Raw genomic sequence first — 26,423 nt, 5'->3', positions numbered from 1 at the left:
GCCTGTGCAAGTTAAGAAAGAAAAATGGGGAAAAAAAAAAAAGAAAGAAAGAAAGAAAGAAAGAAAGAAAGAAGAAAGAAAGAAAGAAAGAAAGAAAGAAAGAAAGAAAGAAAGAAAGAAAGAAAAATGGGGTGGTTAGGAACATGTGGTTTTATGTGATAAGGTGAGGCAGGGTGCCTGTTCTTGTTTTTGGCTGATTCTGGTGTTCTTTTAGGCAGGTCTCGGTAGGTTGCGAGTTGTTTGAGACTTGATGTCTTAGGAACTTATCCGGGGTGACATCTGGGGGAAGGGTGACCCCACCTATTAGCCTTAGCCATTTTGGAGAGGCCCTACCTCTGTCTGCCCAACAATAACAGCACTATGCCTGCAATTATTATCACTACCGCTACAAGATTTCAATTCTAAGGACATTTGTGGCAGCACTGTTCATAAGAGCAGAAATTCCAAATAATTTAAATGTCACACAGTATGGGATTGCTAAATACATTTTGGTTACATGCTTCTAAGTAAATACTCTGAAGTTGGTGATACTTAGTTAAAAAAAATATCCATGGAGAAATGTCTCGTACAGATTAAACATCAACAGTCAGAAGTCAGTTAAACTATTAAAACTATATTTGTACCAGGTGCTGAACTATGCCAACCAGACCTCCTTTTGGAAAGAAGGATTTATTCCCCTAGCTGCTTGGGAGTGCTGCTGGCAGACAGCTCTTGGCTGTCAACCCTTTTTAGGAATTGCCTTAGCTGGAAAGAGCTGCCTCACTCAAGGTCAGGCCTCCCCCCTCTCTGAGTAACCCAGGCACAATTCCTGAATGATACAAGGTGGAGGGAGGGGGCCTGCTTATAAAGGCTCAGTCCTCTCAGCCAACTGAAAACAACTCAGCAGGGCCATCCCAGTCCAACTTCTCACTTTGCCAAATCCTGCTCTGTCCCTTCCCTTCCACAAGTTATGATCCCAAGAGCACTCTCTTTAAAACTAAGAACCCTCCTCCACAGCCAACCCCATCTCAGAAGCCACTCCCCAGGAAACCGGATCTGCAACAATATGCAAATTAAGGGGGGAAAAACCCACATATTCTTAAATACTTGTTTAAAAAGAAAATGAAGGGGCACCTGGGTGGCTCAGTGATTGAGCATCTGCCTTTGGCTCAGGGCATGATCCTGAGGTCCTGGGATCAGGTCTCCCGCCATCCCCCATGTGGCTCCCTGGAGGGAGCTTGCTTCTCCCTCTGCCTAGGTCTCAGCCTCTCTCTCTTGTGTCACTCATGAATAAATAAATAATAAAAAAAATCTTAAAAAAAAAAGAAAATGAAAACATGGAAGAATTACATATCAATTTAGGAAATGTACAATTTGGTTATAACAATGCTTAAAGGACATGCTGTATAGCCTTAAATGAATTTCTTAGGAAACAAGAAAGATGGGAAAAAAAATGAAGTAAACCTCAACTCAAGAAGCCAGAAAAAGGAAGAAGAGAAATCTAAATAAAACTAAGGAGGCAGTACTAAAGATAAAGGCCCAAAGTGATGAGCTAGCACCCAAAACAAAACACCTGGATGGTTAGTAAATAAGAGTAAATGCTCTTTTGATTGTTTGGGGAAAAAAAATCAGTTAAATAGACATTTCTTTGGGGTAGAGAGAGGAGGAGGAAGGAAAAGAGAGGGGAAAGGAGGGGGAGGAGGAAAACCAGCAATATTAGGAATGAAAAAGGAGGCATAGCTACAAATGCAAGAGATTTTATTAAATGATGAAAAAATAAGATAATCAACTTTATAGTGTTACATCGGAAAAATTAGATGACAACATTTTGAGAAAATATAAATTTTCAAAAGTGACTCAAGAAGTATAAAAGCCTGACTAGTCCAATAATGACAGATGAAACTGGATCGATATTCAAAACTCTACTTGCCCCACCCTCCTGGTCTAGGCAAGTTCTAAGAATCACCAAGGAACAGATAATTCTCTTATATAAGTTTTTCCAGAGCACAGAAAAAGACGTTAAGTTACAGTTTATTTTATCAGGCCAGTATAACCCGGTTACAAAAATGGAGTAAGGAGAGCACAAATAAAAATAAATTATAGACCAATCTCCTTACTAAATTAAGCAACCCCCCCCCATAAACCCTCTAAATTTGGTATAGTATAAAAGGACAATACATAGAGTTTATTCTAGGAAATCAAGGATGGAACAAAATTATAAAACTTATATAATTCACTATATTAACAGAATAAAAGAGAAATTCATATGACATCTCAATAAGTTCAAAAAATTTTTAATAAAATTCAAGACCCAAATATGATGAAAAATCAAACATATTTCTAAGCGCACTAGAAGGGAAATGAAACACCCTGTATGTACCTTACAATAACCATCTACCAAAACCCCACAGCAAACTTCACACTTAAATGGTGAAGTATTAGAAGCACTGCCATTAAAATCTAGGACAAGATAAGGAAGCATATTATGATGTCTACTATTCACCATACTACCAGAGCTCCTAACCAATGCAATTAAATAAGAAGCAATAAGAGGTGGACATATTAGAATAGAAAAAAAATGAAGCTGTCACAATTTTTAAAAAATTTTTTTTAGCTGTCACAATTTTTAAATGATATGATAGTATACCTAGAAAAACTAAGAGCATGAAATAAATGACTAAGGAATTTCAACAAAGTGGCTGCATATAAAATCAATATGAAAAAATGAATTGCTTCCCTTTACACAAGCAATAGCCAATTAGGCTAGAAAAATGTACATATGTAACCTCAAAAAAGAGATACGTGAAAGGATTCACATAAAATATCATAATTAATACCTCCAAGGAACACATGGAAATTAGAAATTGTCTTCATTATCTGTAATGTGTTAATTCTTTTAAAAAGGGAGATAGGTTATTTTTATCTAATTTTTTAAATATAAAGGAGATTCTTCTTTTTCCCACCATTTTGGTCGGCTTCTTTCTCTTTTTTGTGGCACAAACCAAATCAATCTTCTCAAAGTTTACCTGCATTGGTTAGAGATAGAAGAATACTGACTTGAAGGTAGAAGTACTTGAAGGTATTCATAATACATAGGGATGTGTATGTGTGTGCATTTATAGTATGAACAAGGTACACCACATTTTTTTTTGTACTTTACTAGTATTCTATGCATATGTGTGAATTTCAGTGTTTGTAAACTATGCATAAATGTATACTACCCCTGAAGTTCTCCTATACCAGAACTGTTATTCTGTATATCATAGTGATTGCTTTGCAACTTGAAATCCTATTCTATTTATCTTCTCTATAACCTTTAGTTAAAATAATGATGTTCAAAAGGCAATTAAACTTGTACATTCATCCATCCCTTAGTAAAATACTCTGCTAGGAGCTTTGAGGGTTTCATGGATGAATAGGAACAAGAAATGATCTCGTCCTAAGCGAACTGACAGTCCAAGGGGGATGCCACAAAGTCACCATAACAGCTTAGCTGCGTGAGTTCAAAGCTGTGGAGTTCAGAGATAGAAGAGCTTAGTGCACGAGGATGTTCATGTGGTTGACTGAGAAGACAGGATGGAAGGAAAGACTCACTTACTAAGTGTTCCCAACATCCTTACCTTGGGGAGAGGAACAGATGACATCAAAACCTCAAGACTCCTAAACCCAGTCTAATTTAGGAGTTTCTTCATACTACTGAGATTATTTTTTTTAAGTAGGCTCCACACCCAACATGGAGCCCAACCCAAGGCTCAAATCATGACCATGAGATCAAGATCTGAGCTGAGATCAAGAATTAATGCTTAACCAACTGAGCCACCCAGGCACCCCTATGCTATGAGATTATGTCTTATATTTTGAATTTCAATAAAAATTACAGTTAATGGATTCCTCAGTTCAAACTAATTAGGAGTATGCCCTTTCATTTCCCCCAAATCTTCCAAACTCCTATTCATTCATGGGTTTGGACAGGTTGGTAAGTGGGTGAGATTCAAACGGCCAGGGCCCTGGGGCCTCTGTGCTGTAAAGGGCTTCTCCTCCACTGCTTCTTCACACTACTGGTTTCTGATGAGGAGAACAACATACTAACAGTAATCCTATGTATGGAAATCTACATCTGTCAAAACAGAAAAGAGTATCACTCTGGAGTCCAACAAACCCAAGTTTGCATCTCACCTGTGACATTTCCTAGATCTGTGGTGTTGAGCACATCAGTTATTCTTACTTAATCTCTCTGAGCCCAAGTTTTCCCAGGTGGAAAATGGGAATAGTGGTATCACCTTACAGAGTAGGATTAAATATCATGAATGCAGATTTCCTACCATAGTGTCTGGCACATAGGGCTCAATAAAGGCCAACTGCCTTTCCTTCTTTGTTGAATGCAGGTAACTGTGCCAACATTCCCTGATACATTGATGAGGGCCCTCATATAATGGAGAAAGGCGTTTAATATGAGAGAAGGTATGAATTTAAGGATGGAAGGGAAAGACTGTTTCAGAGCCAGCAGTTTTAAAAGATGAAACAGGGTAATTTTTACCATCACCCCAGAAACAATGAATAAAGCAGAAAACTATTATACGGGAACTTTGTGGCAACTTCTGCTTGCAGTGGTTAAGAGTGGCTGGATACATGAGCTAGATTAGGACACTGGGGGGTTTGGAAAGAGAACAGAGTTAGTCCTTTGGCTGAATGTATTTAATAAATTATCATTCAATTGGCAAGGCCTCCCTGGGTGAATCACTTTCAACTAGACAAAAATAGCCGCAGAAATCAGCTCCCACTAAAGAAGAAGAAGAAAGAAAAAAAATAATTTGATTTGATTGACTGACATTGTTTTGAACAGAGCGTGAAATAACATACTGAGCTTAGTTTGGTCAGAAAGACATCCTGCTGCTGGTGAAATCACATGCATTTATTCAGTCCTCCAACCATTTCCTAGGTGTGACTTTTAAATATATAAATAGATCTACTCTCAAACTTATCTTCCTCCTACCTCCACCTCCAAAATGAAATAACACAGATTTTCCTCACTTTTTCAATGGAAATGTCATTTTCCACATTCAGTGGGCTTGAAAATCAGTATTATTTACCTTCGACCTCCTTCTTCCTCCCCCCAATCTCAATACCAAGTCAGAAACAGTCTAGCAATTGTTTTATATTATCTCTCAGCAATGTCCCTTTCTTGTGCCAGATAGTACCCCCAATTTCTCAGTCATTGGCTCCAGCTTCTGCCTCCGATCTCTAGAATTGCCTCCCTCCATTTTAGTCCTCTCTATGCATGAGGACTTTACCCTACAAAACCCACCAGTTTCACTTACTTTCTTTCTAAGGAATCAATACTTGTCTTTTTTTTTTTTTTTTAATACTTGTCTTTTATTGACTATCAGCTGGTATTCAATTCCTCTTCTAGGCTTTCAAGGCCATGATCTCCCACTAGTTTAGGGCAAGACCATGAAAAACTTGGGTATAGGGATGGTATTGTCACCGACTCTTTCAGTTGGGATTCTGGGACAAAAAAGAAGCAAACAGTGTTCACAATAGCTATTGCTTTCTGAGCCACAATTCACCATATCCTGAAAGGGGAAATTCAGGTATAGTAATGAGAGGCTTGTACCTCTTGAGCATGGGGGGTATGTATTTCCCCAGAGGCTGATGGGGAAGAGGATCAAAGTGCTGGGAAACTGCCATGAATATTTCTGAATTTTAGTACTACTGGTAAAACAAAGACAAACAAGAGAGCAGGTGCCTGGTGACACATCATACACACATACAATGCATGTATATGTGGCTACAAAGAGTAATAGAAACTTTATGTATGGACTCACATGCCTATATGGCCATGTGGCTTTGGATCCAAAATTGGCTTATAATGGGGATTCGGGTCTCTGAAGATAGACTAGAATATTCGTGACTGAGCAGAAAAGGATGGGGAACATGTACTATATATCATTGTGAGGATTTTCTACAGGCCACTTTGGCCACAAGAAGGAAATGGAGGGGTGCCTTCCTAGCCACTACTGGTCTGGCACAGGGAAGCTGGAACAGAAAAAGTACAAGGGAGTTTGTACTGGCTGAATGTGTCCAGAAGGCCTCATTCGGCTAAAAGTAGAGAATCCGACTAGTGTTTTTATTTCCCTTGTTGATATGGAATAAACAAACTTAATCTAATAAAGTCCTCTGGACCTTATTCTAACAGATTTTCCTCACTTATTCTTTTTTTTTTTTTTTAATATTTATTTATTCACTCATTCATTCATTCATTCATGAGAACATACACACAGAGAGAGGCAGAGACATATAGCCTGAGGGAGAAGCAGGATCTCTGCAGGAGCCCTCTGTGGGACTCCATCCTGGAGCTCCAGGATTACACCCTGAATCGAAGGCAGACGCTCAACTGCTGAGCCTCCCAGGCGTCCCTTCCTCATTTTTCAATGGAAATGTCATTCTCCATGTTCAACAGGTGTGGTAATTGGTATTATTTACCTTTGACCTTCTTCCTCCAGAAACTACCTTGCTAAGTGAAGCAGACATAAGAGACATCTTGAGAGAAAGAATTCACTCCAACTCAGAGGTCACGATCGTCAAGGAGAAATCTGGTTGTAAAAAATAGCCAAGGACTCTAGAGTTAGGCAGATACCAGAGGAAAAAGGAAAGATTCATAAAAAGGGTGGGGAGCTTCAAGACTAATGCATGTTTCATATCTAAAAAGGATATTTACAAATAAAGGCAAGGGCACACGAATATAGAGGAAGATAGCATGAGCCTATATGAATTACATCATGAAAAATAGCTCAGAATGATCTGAAAATACTAGTAGAAAACAATAACTATATTTGCTCTAAAAAGTTTGGCAAGTGGGCTGGTTAGTTTCAGAGTAAGAAAAGCAAAGAACAGTTTGGTCTATCGCTTGGAAACAAGTTTGACCAAGAGAACTTCCACTGGTTATTGAACCACTTTTATTGATATTTGAGGAATTTTGGAGAGCAGCAGCAGCAGCAACAAAAAGCCAAAGGTCTAGATATAAGCTTATCTTATTTTCATTAGCAAAAAAAATGAAAACATATAGATTCTACTAAACAGTGTGAGCATACTAATCTTAGCAAAGAATCCAAATCACATTTTAAAATGATTTTTAAAATAAAAATCATATATGATGTCACTACCAACTACAGCCACAATTAACATGTTGTTGTAAATTCTTTCTAGAATTTTCCATGAATAGATGCATGTATTTTTCTTTTTCTTTTTCTTTTTGGTTTTGAACTCCTTTTTATCTCTTTTTGACTTCTATGTAACAGCATATGGTGACTATCATTTGGTGTTATTAAACATTCTCTTACATATAATATTGTTTTCCATGGCTACATAGTACATTTTATACATATTTATTATATAAATGAACTGTAACTTATGACTCGTCCCCCATATTGTTGTTTATTTCTTATTACTCATTTCTAATATTCAGAGACTGTGACCTTTAGTATTTCTGCTTTGAGGAACTTCCTAAGGTTTTATTTGTAACCTAATCATTAATATTTGTAAATGTTCTCTGAACCCTGAAAAATCAAAACAAAATTCATTCTCTATAATTTGGATATTATGCATTCTCTATAATTGGATTGACTGCATAATAGTCAATCTTTATTATAATATATAATTCCTGTATTATATTATTTCTTGTTTGTTTACTTGGTATATGAAAGCCCCAGAGTGGCATTTTAAAATCTTTCACCACTACTGTGTTTTGGGTGCAACATTAGCTTTGCCTTGTTCAACGATACTTGTCTTAAGCTGCATTTTGTCTTATATCAACGTCATGACTTCTGCTTTAGTGTTTGCTGCATCAGCCTGCTATACTTGGTCTCAGTGTTTTATTTTTTTAAGGATTATTTATTTATTCATTTAGTAGAGAGAGAGAGCGTGCAAGCATGAGCTGGGGGAGGAGCAGAAGGGTAGGGAGAAGCAGACTACCCATGGAACAGGAAGCCCAATGTGAGGCTTGATCCCAGGACTCAGGAATCATAACCTGAACTGAAGGCAGACCAACAGCCTAAGCCACCCAGGCACCCCTTTTCTCAGCACTTTAATCTTTGCACATCATTTTGTTTCAAGGATGAATATGATAAACAACATATGGTTGAATTTTATTTTCTGATATAAGATGAAGACCTTTATTAAAAAACGTGTCACTTAATTCATTAATGTGAGCTGTTGCAACTGAGGTATTTGAGCTCATCAGTTTCACGGTCCTTTCAATTTTTTTTTAATGCTTCCTCGCCATCTCCTTTATTTTCTGTTTTGTTTCATATGAAATATGTTTTCTTAGACCCCTGGGTTTGGAAGATGGATTAGTGGGAAAAAAATTCTATAACTATTATTTTCTAAAATTAAACGTCAAGAACAGAATGACTTGCTCATAATTGAACCAAGGAATTCAGAACATTTTATTTTTGCTGTCCCATCCTTTCCCATATTCTCCAGACAAACACCAGTTTTTTCAGGCTTTTAAAAATGTAATCTGGGGCTTTAAATCCCAACTTGCTTTTTCATAAGTTTTTATAACAATGCATATCTTCACTTTGAATATATTTTACTTTTGCATACAATTTTTTTTTAATTAAAACATTTTTTAAAATTTTAAGTAGGCTTCCCAACCAATGTTGGGGCTTAAACTCATGACCCTGAGATCAAGAGTCACGTGCTCTACCAACTGAGCCAGCCAGGTGCCCCCTGCATATAATTTAAAAACTGGATCCACAACAATGATTTAGACATATCTTTTTAAGTTGGCTTCATTACTAATCCTGTCTTTTATAACATTGCTTTCACCACGTACTTGATTTTCTATAAAACAAACTCTGCTCATTAGTTGCACCCAATAGATTTTAATTCTGTTGTGTTTTAGTTTCCTTGCAATCCTGCCACATCTCATTTGCATCTTTGCATAACATATTTCATTTTCATCTCTGCTTGCTCTCATTCTCTTCTGATTTGTGAAGGCCATGGTTTCCTGCCCTCTTAAGAGCATTCCAGTCTCCTAAAATATACTGTTAGGTCCAGCTGGAGAAGCTCATTTATTTGCATTCTGTATGCTATTCTCTGCTCCCTCATCTTGTGTTTTCCTTAGTTCCTATCTGTTTTAGTCTTTACTCATTCTTAGAGAAGGAAGCATTCTACAGATTTGATACTTGTCAAATAACAGGTCTTTTTTTTTTAAGATTTTATTTATTTATTCATGAGATACACAGAGTGAGAGAGGCAGAGACACAGGCAGAGGGAGAAGCAGGCTCCATGCAGGGAGCCCGACATGGGACTCGATCCTGGGTCTCCAGGATCAGGCCCTGGGCTGAAGGCAGTGCTAAATCGCTGAGCCACCGGGGCTGCTCAAATAACAGGTCTTGAGTCTTGTTCTCACTGAATGCTGAATTAACAGTGGCAGGTGGATGTGCAGGGGTCCTAGGCTACATCAAGTTTCTAGATTATATTATCCTAGAGTAATTGTACTTGAATTTTATTTTCCTCTTGGTGCCAGAACAATTTCTACTTTTTGAAATGTACCACAAGACTTTACGGAATGATCAGAATTTCTCAATATTTCATAAATGTTTTAATGGATATATATGCTCTTTCATTCTTGAATGTGATATCCAGTATATATCCATTGCATCAAATTCCTTATATCCTTAAAATTCTTTACATACTCATTTGTTTTTGTCATTCAGTATATTGAAGATTGATAGAAATATGTTGTTTCCTACTGTGATTGTTTTGCCAATTTTATTTTATATATTTTAATATTTATATTATTTCGAATAAAAATATTCATGGATGGTATGCCTTCTACTGGATTATATCTTTTAGCAATAAAGCACCATTCTACTTTGTCTAATATTAATTTTGCTCTTTCTTTCTTTGGTTTGCATTTTCCTGATATATTTATACTATTTCCTGTTTTCTCTCCTTTCTGCTCCACTTTGTTTTAAACAGCCATATATTTAGAATGAGTTTTTGCCTGATCCATGTCTCTTTGTCTTTTAATAGAAACAATTAAGCCATTCACACTTAATGTGATAACATGTTTGACCTCACTTCTATCGTCTTATTTTATACTTTCTTTTTTTATGTTCCCTTGCTATTTTCCTTATTAGTTAATTTTGGCTATATCACTCCAAATCTTTCCTAATTTTGAAGTTAAACATGGCATTTCCAGTCTTATATTAATCTACTCTCTCTCCTATTTAAAAATATATTTAGTATTCAATATCTCACACAAAATGAGATCTTTAGTACTTGAAGCATTTTGTTTTCTGGAGTAATCTGAGTTTTAAGGCCCAAGTTATTATCATTTAGTTTTTTATATTTTCAATTAATAATTATTTTTGACACTCTCATTGTTTCATAACCAGATTAATAAAGTTTAAACATTAAATCTGCTCTGATTTCATTGTTCACCTATCTTTTATATCACATCATATCCATCCCCCAATTTTTTTTTTAAGATTTTATTTATTTATTCATGAGAGACAGAGAGAGAGAGAGAGAGAGAGAGAGAGAGAGGCAGAGACACAGGCAGAGGGAGAAACAGGCTCCATGCAGGGAACCTGACGTGGGACTCGATCCTGGGTCTCCAGGATCATGCCCTGAGCTGAAGGTGGCGCTAAACTGCTGAGCCACCCGGGCTGCCCCCCCCCCCCCCAATTTTAATATACATTAATTTCCCTGTTGATCAGAATATTTTGGTTTTTTTTTAAATTTATTTATTTATTTATTTGATCAGAATATTTTGAATAAGTACTTTTTCCACTAAAAGATTTTGGTGGGGTCTACTTTCTGTGTACTTCTTTTGTCTGACAATATCTTTTTTTCTCCTCACGTACTACTGAATACAGTTCTGGGTCACAATCTTATTGCCTCAAAACTGTATAGCCACAACTTCCTTCTGACATTTAGTGCGACAAAATGTCTGACACATGCTTATTAAAAATACTATTTTTTTCCTAATTGCATACCAATAGATTCTTCTAAATCTTATAAATTAGCAACTTCCACCAGAATATATCTTTAAGATTTTATGTATTCATTCATGAGAGACACACAGAAAGAGGCAGAGATATAGGCAGAGGGAGAAGCAGGCTTCCTGTGGGTAGCCTGATGCAGGACTGATCCCAGGACCCTGGGATCATGACCTGAGCCAAAGGCAGACACTTAACCATTGAGCCACCCACGTGCCCCCACAATGAATATTTTGAATTGAAATCATAACATATTTCCCTATACTTTTTATAACTCCTCTTCTAAAAAATTCTGTATTTTAATATTTAATGTGTTGAATTATAGGTTCCACTCTTTTCTCTCATTAGTTTCTTTTTTTTTTTAAAGATTGTTTATTTACTTAGAGAGAGAGTGCATGTGAGTGGGGGAGGGACAGAGAGAGAGAGGGAGAGAAGCAGACTCCTTGCTGAGCATGGCTCTGGTCCAGCCCATGCCCTTGAGCCAAAACCAAGAGTCAGCTGTTTAACTGAGCCACCCAGAAGCCCCTTTTGGTTTGCTTTTATGTGTTTTCTATCAGAACCATGAGAATTCTGCAGTGTTCTGCATTGTTCTAATGTTCATGCTTCCATTACACAATTTTAATTCTGCAAAATATTTTTCATTTTAAAGGAGGGAAAGTTTTTAAATCTCAGATTGGTTTCTTTTGATAGTTCCTGTTACATTCTTTTGAATCTCTGTAAATAGAACTTGGAACTTTTTTTTTAAAAAAAAAGTTTTCTTCTTTTGTTTAAGAATGTCTATTTTATAGAGAAATTAATGTTCTTAGATATCTCCCTTCTTCTGATCTGTTAACTACTGTTTCCATGAGCTTTGACCATGTGTTGATTACGAGTGGCCCATCAATATGTGTGCTGCCCAATCTGTGTCTGAGGAAGCACTAACATGATTGAATTGCTGAGGTGGTATTTCCCATCACCAACATGCCTAGCACAGCTATAGTCCCCTGCCTTCCCCAACACACACAGTATTTATGTATATATGTAACACATATAATATATAAAATATATTGAGATACATATTATAATATTATACATATGCATTTTTAAGTGGTGGTAAAATACACATAATATACAATTTATGTTTGTGGTGGTAAAATGTACATGACATAAAATTTGTCATTTAACCATTTTTAAAGATACAGTTGAGTGGCATTAAGTACCTTTACACTTTTGTACAACTACCACCACCATCCATTCACAAAACGTTTTTCATCTTACAAAACTAAAACTCTGTATTATTAAATGATAAGATCTAATTCTCCCTTTCCAATCTACCTTCAGTCTCTGAGTTTGATATACTAAATACTTCCTAGGAGTATTAGGAACCATAGTATTTGTCTTTTCGTGACTGGTTTATTTAATTTAGCATAATGTCATCAAAGTTCAACCATGTTGTAGCATGTATCAGAATTTCATTCCTTTTTAAGGTTGAATAACATTCAATTGTAGGTCTATATAATATTTTATTTATCCCTTTGTTCATCGATAGATACTCGGTTACTTCTAACTTTTGGCCGTTGTGAATAATGCTGTTATAAATTTAGGTGTATGAATATCACTTTGTGTCCTTGCTTTCAATTCTTTTGGGTATATATCCAGAAGTGGAACTGATGGCTCATGTGGTATTACTATCTTTAGTTTTTTGAGGAATCACCATATTGTTTCCATAGTGGTTGTACCATTTTACATTCTTAACAATAGTGCAAGAGGTTTCCAATTTCTTACATCCTTGACAACATTTTTTTTTGACAATAGCTATCCTAATGGATATGAAGCCAGTATATCTCATTGTGGTTTTGATTTGCATTTCCCTAATGATTAGTGACGTTGGGCATCTTTTCGTGTACTTATTGGCCATTTGTACATATTCTTTGGAGAAATGTTTTTCAAATCTTTTGCCCATTTTTATTTTTATTTTTATTTTTTTTGCCCATTTTTAAATTGGATTGTTTTTGTTATTGTTGAGTTTGGGAAGTTCTCTATATATTCTGAATATCAACCCACTTTCAGACATAGGATTTGCAAATAATTTTCTCCCGTTTTGTTTGTTTGTTTGTTTGTTTGTTTTGTAGCCCCTGACACTTTACCCTTAGAGTTCCTAGTGAAATTCTTCTGGGAGTTCCTTCCTTTTCATCTGCAGGCCAACTTTCCATTCCACTCTGGTGACTTATGGGTTAGTTGAGCTTTCCTTTGTTTCACTCACGTATACTCTTTATCATGGACTGTTGTCAAAATTTCTGACATGTGGATTACATTGGTATCCTTTTCTGGCCATCAGTACTATAATATACTCAAATATTTTTTTAAAGATTATGTTTATTTATTCATGAGAGATAGAGAGAGGGAGAGGCAGAGACACAGGCAGAGTGAGAAGCAGGCTCCATGCAGGAAGCCCAATGTGGAACTCAATCCCAGGACCCCAGGATCACACCAGGGGCCGAAGGCAGGCGCTAAACCGCTGAGCCACCCAGGGATCCCCCTATACTCAAATATTTACATATTAATCCAATCATTTCAATAAAAAATTAGAGGAGTAGGTATGAGTTAAATGTGTATTCTTCATTTCCCATTTTAAGGCAGTATTTCTTAAAGGTAGTATACACGCACCAGAATCACTTTGAGCGTTGGTGAAAAATGCTGATTCTGGGCTATCATTGCACGTCTCTGAATCAGAATCTCTAACGAGAAAGTCTCCAGGCAAAAATAAAAATTTAAGAACTGTTAGGTTGAATGCTGCCTTGTGAACACTTGGAAGAGAAAGCAATGATTCCCTGGAACTAATCAAGGTTCACTCAGAAGTCATAGCAGGTAATTCTTAAGTCTTTTTGACAGGTGTATTAGTTATGCAACTCAGAGACAGGATATTTGACAAGGCATGCGGGAGAAATAACTATTGGATGCAAAGACAGGGATGATGTGCAGACAAGATCATGACTGGAGTGCAGTGTCCACTGTAAGTTCGATGTCCACTGTACGTTCTGACATGCTAACATGGGTTTTTAGAGAAAACGTAATGCACTCATAGGAGATTTACCAGAGAAGCTAAGGAATTAGAAACCCTATAGAGGAATCGCTGAGAGAACTTCTTGTTTAACAATGGTTCCTAACTCTGTTGAACACAAGTGTCATTTGAGGATCCTTAAAAGAATTCTCAGCCCCAGGCCCTGACCCCAGACCAATTAAATTAGCATCTCCAGGAGTGGAACCCAGAATTGATAGTTCTGCGGTGCTCTCCAGGAGATTTAATGTTCAACCAGAGTTGAGAACCACTAATCTAGAAAAAAGGACCTTGATTACAAATTTATGAAGCTCAAATGTGGAAGAGGAAGATAAGTGTTTCAGGAAAAAAGAAAAATCCATGCTTGACCATTCACCTGGCAAAACTGACACGGAAGGTCTAACTAAGTCAGCGAAGGGCTACTAGCACAGCTTGCCTATCAAGCCCAGACTCTCAATGCTGTGAGAAATTTCCTTCCCTCATTAAAGAGGCATGGATATCCTTGACATGGATCTTTCAGATACCAGCAATACATATATCAAGATAAATGAAAATCAGCTCCCATGATCTCATCAGCTCTTGTGGTTTCACCTACCACTTAAGAGTGATGATTCCCTAATCTGGGTTTCCAGCCACAGAGCTCAGCTGTCAACCATATCTCCATCTGGATCTCTGACACTTCAAATGTAACATGCCCTGAACTGACTCATTATTTAACCCTACTCTTGCTCCTTGGGAACCAGTACCCTTCCAGGTACACGAGGAGGAAGCCTGGCAGCTACCGTTGGTTCATCCGCCTCCCTCACTACACTCACATTCACTTTATTACAAGTTCTTTCCTGATTCTGTCCCTCCATCTATACCACCTTATTCAGTCCTCATATTATGTAAATTCTCATGGAAGCCCATTGGGAGGCTCGTGCTTCCTGTCTTCCCCCCCCCCCCCCAACACTCAGCTGGAAGAATTTCTCTAATGTTAAAATCTGGCCATGTCAGTTCCCACTTAAAATTTCCCAGTGGCCCTCCACTGTCTACAAGAAAAGATCCACAGGCTTTTATTTGACAGACAAGACCCTCCCGCCCACGTTTCCAGGCTCATCTCCCATTACTTCTCAAATCAGTTTTTGCTCCAGCAACACTGAACTGTAGACAAGAACTGCCTCTGAGCCTTTGCTGACACTGTTTCCTCTATTACCCACACTCAGAATGTATTATCCACATTCACTTCTTCACTTCTACCCATCTTTCAAATTTCAGCTGAAGTTCGTTTACTCCAGGGAGTAAGTAATGCCTGACCTCCTTGATCTAATACCTAGGCTAGGGAGGTAACCCTCCTCCAAATCTCATCTAAAGATAATGCTACCTGATATCTGTTTCTGGCTCTGCTCCACCTAGCTCCTGGAAACCCAGTGGGTCCTATCCCCAGAAACTACTCCTATGCCTAGCACAGAGAGGATGTTCAGTATGTATTTGCTGATTTAATGTTAGTCAAATGATTGGGTGAATCTCCTCAGGAATGCATTTACCATGATTTGCATAATTTACAGATTAGGAACAGTGGAAACTTTGGGGCAAAGAGGGAATGTATCCCACTATAGGAACATATAACTACCAGCTTCCTAATGGCTGAGCAAGACAAGTTTGTGATCAGCTGAAGGCTGCTGGACATCCATGCATGAGAAAAAGGAGGGGACCAACTTCCACCAGTGGGTATCCCGGGATTGGATTCTGGGGATCATGGACATACTTGTTGATGAGACTTTGGGTTGAGAAGGGTGGGAAACTGGATTAGAACACCCGCCCCACTTTGCATGGACCTCAAGGATTCTGGAAGGAATCCTCTGGCCCTCTCAGAGACTGAAACAGCTTTGTCTAGCTCTACTTTAAATGAAAGGCAGGGGCACTGAGGCAGTTGGTAAAGTGCTGTCGGCCACTGTCCCAGAGCAGAGAAGTGGAGAAATACAGCAGGGAATGAAAGCATTTGGGCCAAACATTTCAAGCATTTCAGCATCTAAGGGTCAAAGTGGCCTTGCTGACCTCTGGCTACTTGGAACTTTCACATCAGATCAGCCACCAGGGAAGTGAAAACTTGGTTTCTGTTTGGATGAAACACTGTTTGTGCCTTAAGGGAGGAGAGAACTCTCCATGCAAACGACCCAGAAAAGTGTGGTGGGTCCAAATGGCGAGTGGGCAGGTGGGTCTGGGGAGTGTTGGTAGCTGTGTGCCACTGAATTTTACCTGTCATCCCTTTCCTTGCCATAGCAGACTCTTCTAGACCCCCGTGGCCTCTTCTATGGTGAAATCACACTACTGAAATAAGGCTGGGGATGCCGGTGCTGACTCTCCCACACTTGTGATCGGAATCAGGCGAGCTCATGAATATGAGCACGTTGTTATCTTCTAAGTGTGGTTTACATGCAAAGGACAGTTATTATTACCCTGATTTTTATTATCTAAAAAAAATCTTTTCTTACATGAACCTTTTCTGTCTGTGCCCCCGTCCTGCCTTGAAGACCTCTTAGCTCCATTTCCCACTTGGAAAATGAGAGCCGTTAAGCTCTCTTACTTTCTCCTTTCATATTTAAAAAGATTTTATTTATTTATTCATGAGAGACACACAGAAAGAGGCAGAGACATAGGCAGAGGGAGAAGCAGGCTCCCTGTGGGGAGCCCAATGCGGGACTCGATCCCAGGACCCTGGGATCACAACCAAGCCAAAGGCTCAACCACTGAGCCACCCAGGCATCCCTACTTTTAAATCACAATGCCCGGAAAGAATCTTTAATTTTTACTGAGGCATCAATGACTTCAGAGGTTAATTCCAAGAGGAAAGTGGACATTTCTATATATAAAAAAAATAAAGGCCATGTTTCTTTAGAAATGAAAATGAAGTAAAGGAGTTATGCCCTGGGTAAGAGTGGCAGACCTCAGTTCCTAACCCATGCAGAACACTTCATCTTTAGATGGAGGAGTATTCCCCACTTTCTTAAAGAAGTCTGAGATCAGGTACTTTCCAGGTTCTTCCCTTGATTTCATTTTCTATAATGCTAGAGACTCTTAGATCTACCTCAAACCAATCCAAGTCTTTTTGGCCTAACTGAATAATATCCCAGGATGTTAAAAGTGGTATCATGCAACTGATATCACTGGACCACCCTCCTTAGTCTATGATTCTGAACAGATTAAGTTAGCCACTACTACCACCACCATCACCACTGCAAACCACTATCATTCCTACCACCATCACTACCACCAACATCATCACCTCCAGGGCAAAGACAGTTCTATTTTTTTTTTAATGGGAAAAATAATATATGAACATTTCTTAACTTGAGGGACAGATGTTAATTCCAGGGAACATTCTGGAATAGGATGTGGAATGAGATTTCAGGACTGAAGCTGTGAACTCTAAGAACCAACAAGGGTTAACTGAAAGTTGCTTATGTCACACTAACAAAATAACTTGACAACATTATTGGCAGGCAAATCAGGGAAATACCAGTGATAAAGAGTATCTGGACTTTATCAAAACTTTAGATAACATTCATCTGATAACCTTTTGAAAAAGATGAAGAAATATGGGCTGGGTAATAGTATAAAAAGTTGAATAAGTTTTCTGAAAGAGTACTGTTTACTTATCGAATTAACATCTATCTTTAGGGAGCAAATCGTGGCATGCCTCAGAATCCTGTAATGCTTGTCATTTTTATTGATGACTGAGTTGAAGAGGTCATGCTCATCAGATTTGGGGATGACAGGAAGCCAGCTGGAAGGGACAGTAAATACATTGGATAACAGAATCAAAGCTAGAAATATCTGGGCAAGTTGGCAAAAAAGACAAATTGAACAAGATAAAATGAGTAATAAATGCAGGGGCTCTATCTTCAGGTCTCAGCATCTGTACAAGCATGGGGGTGTGGGGCAGCTGATACACTTCAAGAGTAGATTTAAGAGAATTGTTTTTTGTTTTGTTTTGTTTTGTTTTTCTTTTTCAGTTGGTATGAAGCTCAACAGGTATGCCTGGTACAGACTCCCAATTCAGCCTTACAGAGTTTTAACAGAAATACGAAGGTAAAATGAAAGAGGTAATAATCTCTATCTGGTACTAATTAAGCCTCCCTTGAAATTTTGTGTTGTATTCTTTAAGAACAAAGACAGGGAAAACTGGAGCGAGAAGGATAATCATACTGAAGACACTGAAGCCAACAACCTATGAGGGAGGGTGGAGCAGTGGAAAGGGTCCTAGCTAGCGAGGCAGGAGCCGGGGTGTGCCATGAATCCACTGTGAGGTCCTAGCCAAGCCAGTATTTCCCTCAGAGCTGGTGACAGGCCTCCCTGAAGAGAAGCATGGGTGGTGGTGGCTGGCTGGTCTGCTCTCCTCAGTTTTGGCCCTCTGGTCCGACCACACTATGGGCAGGTTCCTTTCTCCCTTGTCACTCATCCAGAGACAAGGCCTCTTGGGCTCCCAGGAAAAATTTGCACTCTTGAAATGCCATTAACATTCGCAAATTATACCAATTATTTCCCTTGGGAAGCCTTCAAAAATACCCTTTCTTTGGCTCCCCGGGAAGTCAAGCTGATGGCAGTTCACATCTATAATAACTACATACAACATGTAGTGAGGCGGTAAAGAAAAAGGCCTAAGAGAACAGACTCTGAAGACACAGGACTCTGAGTTAAAACTCGGCCTCTCCTACTAGCTTCATGAGCACTTAATGTAGCCTTCCCGAGACTCAGTTTTCCTGTCTGTACAACAGGGTGAATGCCAGGCTCATCGTGATGTGAAGATCAAGTGAGATAATGCACGTACAAAATATAGCACAATGCAGAGCACAAAGTAGGTGCCAATCAATAGCGTACCTAATATTATTGCTCCGTGTACTTCCAGCATCCCTCACCTTTCTTTTTCCCTGCTCCCATCCTCCTCCAGGCCAGGTACTGTGCTGGTTGCAGAGAATATGGTAGATTCACATTGCCTGCCTCCGCCAAGCTCACAATCCAAACCAGCATTGTGGGTATCAACTTTCTGCCTCGATGGAAATGTTCTATGTGTGCATTTTCTAATGAGGTAGCCAGAAGCTGTGTGTGGCATTTAAGTACTACAAATGTTACTGACGTGACTAGAGAATGGAATTTTAAGTTTTATTTCATTTTAATGAATTAGATGAAAATGGAAATAGTCCCATGTGGAAATAGCACAGTTCTAGATAGTTTCCTGGTACATTTCTGAGACTGCCTAGTCTGAGTAAATAAAGATGCATGGAAAGAGAAATGCACATAAAGTACTTATGTATAGGACCTGGAAAATTCTCTTATTTGTTCCTCCACCACATTTGTCTATGGTGCATAAGTTCTATCTCAGGTACTGTGGGTACGGAGAGAGCTGTACCTTCAATGAGCTCACAGTTTAGTAGGGGATATGCAGAGAAGTGATCTCACCATAGTGAGGTAAGTGTGTGCACAGGTGCTGTAGGTGAAGCAGAGCAAGGTCTCTAACCCAGATGAGCAGTCAGGAAGGGCTTTCCAGAAGGATGATTTAAGATCTGAGCAGAGTCTTGAATAAATAGATTTCACAGAAGGGACTCAATTAATACTTATTCAATTTACAACAAAAATTCTATTCCAGGACTATGAGACCCAGTGCTGGTGGCAGAGGTGGCTATGGGGCAAACATGGGCTTAGGGAAAACTCATAGCTAGGGCCAATTTGTTGCTTTCGAACATTTCCCTTTTTTGTCTTTTTCAATTGTCTAATTTCATTTCTCTTCTGCAGCCACATCTTCTTCACCTGAGGGCATTTTGGGGGGATAATGTATATAACCTTATTTTTTTTATCACTTTATTAGTAGTCACTAACCATAACTGATTTGGTAGGGCATGGGGAGGCAGATGAATTCTGTTACAGATAAGGTGACGTCAACTCCCACTATGGTTTTGTTGTGGAATCCTTTTACTTGGTATAAACAAACGGCTCTGTGATACGGCCAGCACGTGAAGACGCTGTTATGGATTGGTTGGAGGCTGAATCCATCTGGCTATGACAGTGATGCACATTAACAGGAGTAAGGATTGTTCTAATTACTTACACGCTGAAGTGGGATCCTCTGCACATTCGTGTATTTTACACAATGTTTGATTTGCCCAAAGCTAGTATGTGACATCTAGCCAGAGAATTCTGCAACTGACAGTTGCTCACTATATAAAGCAGGTCCAACTTTACTTTATACTGTATGGTTTCCATAATCACGGGTGTGTGTATAAAGCTGGATGATGATATGTGTGATTCCTTCTCCCAGGAGGCCAGGAATATGCTCGGGTGGTGTGGTTTGGTCACACGAGGCCCTGGTCTATTCCAGTCTCTAGAGGTCATCTGCTTTGACTGTGAGAGAGTTGCCTCTGATGGATGGAAGTGTAAACTGGTGGAGCCTTTTCAAAAATCAGCTTGTCCTATACCTCGGAGTCTTGGAACATTCATGCCCTTTGGCCCAGTGGTTCTGCTTCTGGGAATCGATCCAAAGAAAGTATTTGGAAATGTATGCAACAGGGATGTTGTACAGAGTTCTTTGTAGCTGCTAAATGACTAATAGTATATTATTAATAGTTATTATTATACAGCCATGAAAATGATGTTCATGAAGGACTTCCGCTACAACACTAATTGAGGGGACGTGTGTGGGGGGCAGAGAAGCAATAGTTACAGAGGCTAGGCAACCACTCAGGACTCAGACAGCGTGGGTTTAAATCCTGGGTCTGCCACTTACTAGCTCTGTGGCGTTGGCAAGTCACCTGAATTCTGTGGGGTTGATTATAATACCTGTCTCAGAGAGTTTTCTGAGGATTAAATGACACAATGAATATAAAATATTTATCATCTAAAATGTATATTTGGTAGATAATCAATGTAGGCTTCCTATAGATTATATGATTTCAAGGCATAAAAAATAGATAGAAAAGAAATATGCCACTATAGTAACAGTATGGAAACTGGGTGATGGAATCGTGGGTAGTTTGATTCTCTGTACACTTTCCAACTTCCCAAATATTTGCCATTCAACACCAATTACTTTCACACTAAAAAGGTATATGCAATGATGTAATACAATAAGATTTTTTTTTTAAAAAAGAATTTTACCACAACAAACCTGTACTCCTCTCTTCTCCCTTCCCTTCCAAAGCAGGAGCTGGGGGCAGCCTCTTCCCCCAGGGAACAGCAGGAAAAGGAAGCGCTACTGCTTCAGTGTGCACAGCTGGGACCTCCGGGTGCCACTTGTTGAAAGCGCTCTGTGGAAAGCTGTAGGGGGAGTCCCAACTGGTGTCCTTGGTAGTTTCTCCTATCTCTGCAAGTCTCGATCCCAAGATGCTCTGATATTTATCATTTTCTTCCCATGTCTTGATTGATCTGAATCAAACACTGAACTAAAATTGTAAGATGAAAAAGACTCATCTATTTGCACCCCATGCCCAGACCCCTCCAAGAAGAATACCTGCGATAATGCCTACAGTGCTACCCAGAGACAGTAAGGGTGACTGTTAAAGAGAAGACTTGGACCAGGGGTGAGACAGGGATGTTGGCTTAGTTGCACCTGCTTTATTTAATGAGTATAATTTATATTCAGAACGGAATCTCTGGCCAATACAGCCCTTCTTAACACGACAAAGTCCCTTCCCACGTTAATTAGGACACATCGCTGGAATCAGAGAATCATAAGGTAAGGGTGTGTGCGTGTGTACGTGACCAAATTGTGATGACAACTACCCTCGCGAGCTAACGTCCTTCACTGTCAATGAGGGTGCCCTGTGCTCCAGCAAGTGGTTCTCGGGGCTGTATTTTACACAAAGCACCGAAATCATGGGTTCATCCTCCCCGGACCTCCCCCCCCAAGCTGAGGGCCAGTTCCCAGCCCTGTGTCCTGACCACTGCCCTCATCAGTGAGTAGCCCCCCGCCGCGCCCCGGTCCACACCTCCAGACCCAAAGCGGGTACCCCCCCCAGACCCCGAAATCAAAGAATGACAAACGGTGCCGCCGGGCCCTCCCGGGACAGCGAGGTCATCGTATGCTAATGAAGCCAGAGGAGCGGGCCTGGGCGGCGGGTTCTCCGCTCTCCCGCGCCACTGCGGCGCAGCCCCGGGACCACCGCGCGCTGCCGCAGCCCCTCGGCCCCGGGGCGCGGGGGTGGGCGTGGGGTGGGCGGGGGGCACTCAGAGCTCCGCAGCTGGATCGCTCACATCTGGAGCCGCCTCCTCGCTCGCGTCCCCGGCTTTCCACTGCAGTGATGGCGAGGGTGGGGGCGGCGCATCAGTCACCTGTAGGGCTTTCCGGAACTCCGCGGCCCCCCTCCGAAAATCCCAGTCCACCCACCGGAGGAAGAAAACGTCAGCATGTGCAGGGGCAGGTGGACTGGTGGAGTTGGGGGACGCCCCACAGGTGATACTCGCTGCGCGCCCTGCAAGGCGCACGCACACACGCGCGCACACGCACAGGCTGTGTGTCGGGTCACTGAACAGGTGGCTTCGTATACTCTCCCGGCCCTCGTCGCCCTCCCTCGCTGGGGTCTGTCAAGGTGTCCTGTTCGCTCCGGCGTCCCTTGGAGCGCCCCCAGCCCAGCGGCTCTGCGGACTGTCCCGAAGTCCTGGAACCCGCGGGACGGTCAGAGGCTTCGGCGGCCAGATGTTAGGGGAAGCGTCCCCGCTCTTCGCCGCCCCTGGGCACCCTGGCGCGCGAGCCGGCCACCAAGGAAGCCAGGTACGTCCAGAAGGGGAACGGGCCAGTGGCTGGCGCCAAGCGCCGCGAACCCGCCTGCCTCCCGCCCGCACACCTCTGGGGTGTGGAAGAGCTTCCCGGTCGAAGAGGGAGCCGATGCCCCCGCCCCCCGTGCGGCTCGCGCGCCCTCAGCCTGCCAGCGGGGCATCCCGTCCCCCGCGGCTTCGCGGCAGGTGGCCCCAGCAGGGTGGGCGCAGCGGCCTCGCCCGCGGTTCCCCTCCCGGGCCGCGCGACCGGCCCCCGCCGCGCCCTCCGGCTCCAAGTCGCGGCCGCCCGCGCCCCCTCCGCCGCCCGCCGGCCGCCTTACCTCGCCAGGCGACACTTGGTTGCGCGGTTCCCCGGGGCGCTCCTTCCTCGGGGCTTATTCCCTTACTTGGGGAGGAAAGAGGAACCGAGACACAGAGGGGCACGAGGCTGTGGTCTGCGCGCCCTCCCGCCGGGGCAGCCCTCTCCAGGAGCGGGGCAGCCCGAGCGGGCGCCGCGGAGCTCGGGGGACCCCGCCGGGACGGGCAGCGCCGGGGTCCTGCGCCTGCCCGCGTAGCCGCGGCTCCAGAGCGGCGCGCCCCGGCCGCCCGCTACTACGGCACTGCGGCGCCCCGCCCCTCGCCGCCCGCCGCCCGCCGCCCGCCGCCGCCGCCGCCCCCCCGCGGAGCCCTGCCCCCGGGCGCAGAGCCCGCCCCGCACCCCGCGCGCACGCGCCCCGCACACGCGTGACTGCGGATCGGCTGCTGCGCCCCCGCGGCCGCTGCTCCCTGCCGGGCTGCGGGCCCGGAGGAGGAGTCGGAGGCTCCGTGCGGTTTAGGGGTTCGGGGAGGATGTGGCCGCGGTGCGCCCCGCAGGGGGACGGAGCGCGACGGTCCCGCATATCGAATACCCCCTGGGCATGTCCACTTGTGCACCCAAGCCGAGGCCGCCTTCCTATCCCGACCAAAGCATAGGGGAAAAAAATGCAAATTAAAAATCAACAAGTTCTCTCCGTTTCCTGGGAACTCCATTGTCTCTAACCCCCAAATCGCTGCCCCCGCGCAGGGCACATTTTCTGACAGCTCTGGCCCTGGTGGCAGGAGATGGGTGACTCTTCAATCTGAAAAGATTTCCCCCTCCGCAGGTAAGGTGGGGACCGCCGCAGCCCGCAGGTGCTGGCCGGATCAAGGCTCGGGACCGAGGGCTGTTAATTCCTCTGTCCTTTGCTTTTAGGAGACAGTGGACTGTCCCCCCCGCCCCCCCCCCCCCCCCCGCAGAGCAAACAGACCACTTCTTTTAAAAATGTAGAAAAGCACAGAAAAGGGGCTGGGGGACAGGGGTAACAGAGGCAGGCCAACACTGGCCGGGGCACCCTGACTTATTCCTTCTTTTCCCATGACGTGCCTGTCCGCATGGGTTGTTGGTGGTGGGTAGTGACACTATCTCAGGCATGTCGCACCAGCAGGATGGCTTCTGTCCATTTCACACCACATTCAGAGTCTTCGGGAGTTTGGACTCTTCATTTGTAAAATATGTAGAGTTTACCATTTTCCACAGCTGAGAATTCTTTCCCGCCAGCAGGCAGTGAAGGTCCCCGGGTCAGGACTGCAGCCAAGAAAAGCTTTCTGCAGATGCAGAGGCGCCAAGGGGCCTTGGGTGTCTGGGCATCCGGGGTAGGAGACTCAAACATGAATGTCAGACAGCTCTGAGGACCCTGATGATCAGTGTCCATCGTAGACCATCTGCACGCAGGCTGATGGGACAGATGAACCAAGGTTCAGAGATTTCCCCGAGCTTCCACATGGCAGTGAAGGCAGAGCCGACACCAGAACCCTGTGTTCACACTTCACCCTATCACTCACCATTCACATTTCATTCTATGATGCTGGTTGGCTCTCCGTGCTCCCTTTAGCCAGCCTGCTATAACCCGAGGGAGGGTGCTCTTGAAGTTTTTCTTTTATCTTGTTTCCCTTTCACGCACTGACTCATTCATTTCACAACCATCTGTTACGCTCCTACTGTGTCTTCAGACACTTTCCCTTGACTCTAGTCCCTGGCTTTCCTTGGGAGAAAGAAGAAGCGAAAGAAAGACAGAAGGAGCTTAGACCTGTCCCTGTCCCCGGTAGAGGACAAGGCTGGGCGCAGGCTTACTGTGTCTATTCTCACTGTGCTAGGTCGGATGGGTGTGAAAGACACGGTCCTTGCCTTCTGAACTGCATTATCGGTGGAGGAAAACACACTCACGTCCGTGTCGTAAGAAAAACATTCTTGCTCTGTCTATTCTTGACTTTCTAAAGAAGGCAAAACGGAGGGGGAGCCTCCTTTGGGCTGAGCATCGTGATGGATTTGGGGGTGCATGCTCGCAGGTAGGGGGTTCTCCCTGTTGGAGCAGGAAGGGAATACATCAGATGGGAGGAATGCAGAGACGGAGTATGGAGGCTTGACTTGATCTGAAGCTTACTGAGGAGGACTAAGGAGAAAAACTCTCCAAAGACTTAGAGAACAGGAGTGCTTGCAGAGATTCGTAAATAGTTTGCTGCGAAGGGGGGGTGGCCGTGGGGGGAGGGGCCGGGTGCTCGTTGTGCCGCTGTGAAGTCTCAGCTCTCCACCCTTCCTATAACACAATCATTTGTAAAGGCAATAGTGTTCCCTAGTTTGTTTGTAAGGGGGCTCCTCTGGGGAACTCAGGGTGGGGCTGAGTCTAGCATCTGGGCTGATGCAGGATGAACCCAGAGAAGCCTGTGCAGACAGAGGGCTGGAAGACAGCTGGCCACTGGGTTGCACACTACTGAAATGTGGAGGTAGGATTGTAACAGAGGTCAGAGCAATGTGGGGGGCAGGGAGGGTTGGGCGTAGGGAGAAGCACCAAGGAGAATGGTTATTTGAGACATCAGGGAAGTGGTAAGGTTTGTGTTTGAAAGGGGGGGTGGGGATCTGACACAAAGATCAGCAGGACGAGGGCATTCTTGGCCGATGGCATGGTAGGAGGACACTCCATGGTGAGTTCTGGGCCTTTGGCACAGGGAAGGAACGTTGGGATCCTATTGTAGAGGGCCCCCAAGTGCCCTGCCCTTAGTGTAGATTTCAGGCCATGAATACTGAAGAGCTCTCAAAGGGGGACATTTTCTGTTGTTGTTTGGTTTGGACAGAGAAGGGGCTGGGAAACAAGCTGGGAAGCCTCTGATGCCAGCTTTCCCAAGAAAGGCCGTCCCTGTCAGAATGCAGAGCAGGGGAGGGCCTGGGCGAGTGAGATCTGGTTGCTGCCCTCCTGAGGAACCAGACCCTGGGGTGTGTGCAGGGGGCTCACTGCACAGGACACCTAGCTGAGGGGCTGAAGTCCAGCCGTGCTCCACTGGCCCAGCCACGCAGCCTGGCGGGGCTCTGCCTGGAGGAAGGAGTGCCTTTCCCTAATTTGCACAGAGGCTTGACATAGGCTGACAGAGAAAAAGCTGAAGCCACAGGGAAACAGGTGAGGATTTAGCGACCATTTGCTGTGTGTATAAATGCAAGGTAAAGTGGAAAGGGTCTTGAAGCTGGGAGTAGCTGTGAGCCTGAGCATGTCTCTGTCTTGCAGTGATGCTCCAAGATGTGCTATAGGGTATGGAGAAGGAAGCTTACTTCTTCCCCCTCAGAGCATTTGCCATCCATGCAGGTATAAAACAAACACTCA

At 42.8% G+C, this 26,423-nt stretch overlaps 1 protein-coding gene across 10 annotated transcripts in view; it reads right to left on the bottom strand.

Annotated features, from left to right (window-relative positions):
* Positions 1–23,371, bottom strand: part of DGKG (diacylglycerol kinase gamma) — a 206,759-nt gene extending 183,388 nt beyond the window's left edge. For 9 of the 10 annotated variants that reach the window (XR_005984256.1, XR_005984257.1, XR_005984252.1 and 6 more), the window contains exon 1: positions 23,097–23,371. The gene's annotated coding sequence lies outside the window, so the exon portion shown is untranslated. Of the gene's footprint in view, positions 1–21,169; positions 21,444–23,096 lie in introns of all 10 variants that reach the window. The other variant, XR_005984253.1, reaches the window with a different exon arrangement.
* Between the last annotated feature and the right edge of the window lie 3,052 nt (positions 23,372–26,423).

This window comes from Vulpes lagopus, chromosome 17 (assembly GCF_018345385.1).
Source record: "Vulpes lagopus strain Blue_001 chromosome 17, ASM1834538v1, whole genome shotgun sequence".
Classification (NCBI taxonomy): Eukaryota; Metazoa; Chordata; class Mammalia; order Carnivora; family Canidae; genus Vulpes; species Vulpes lagopus.
The sequence above is the reverse complement of the archived record's forward strand: the minus strand, read 5'-3'. Positions and strand labels throughout refer to the sequence as shown.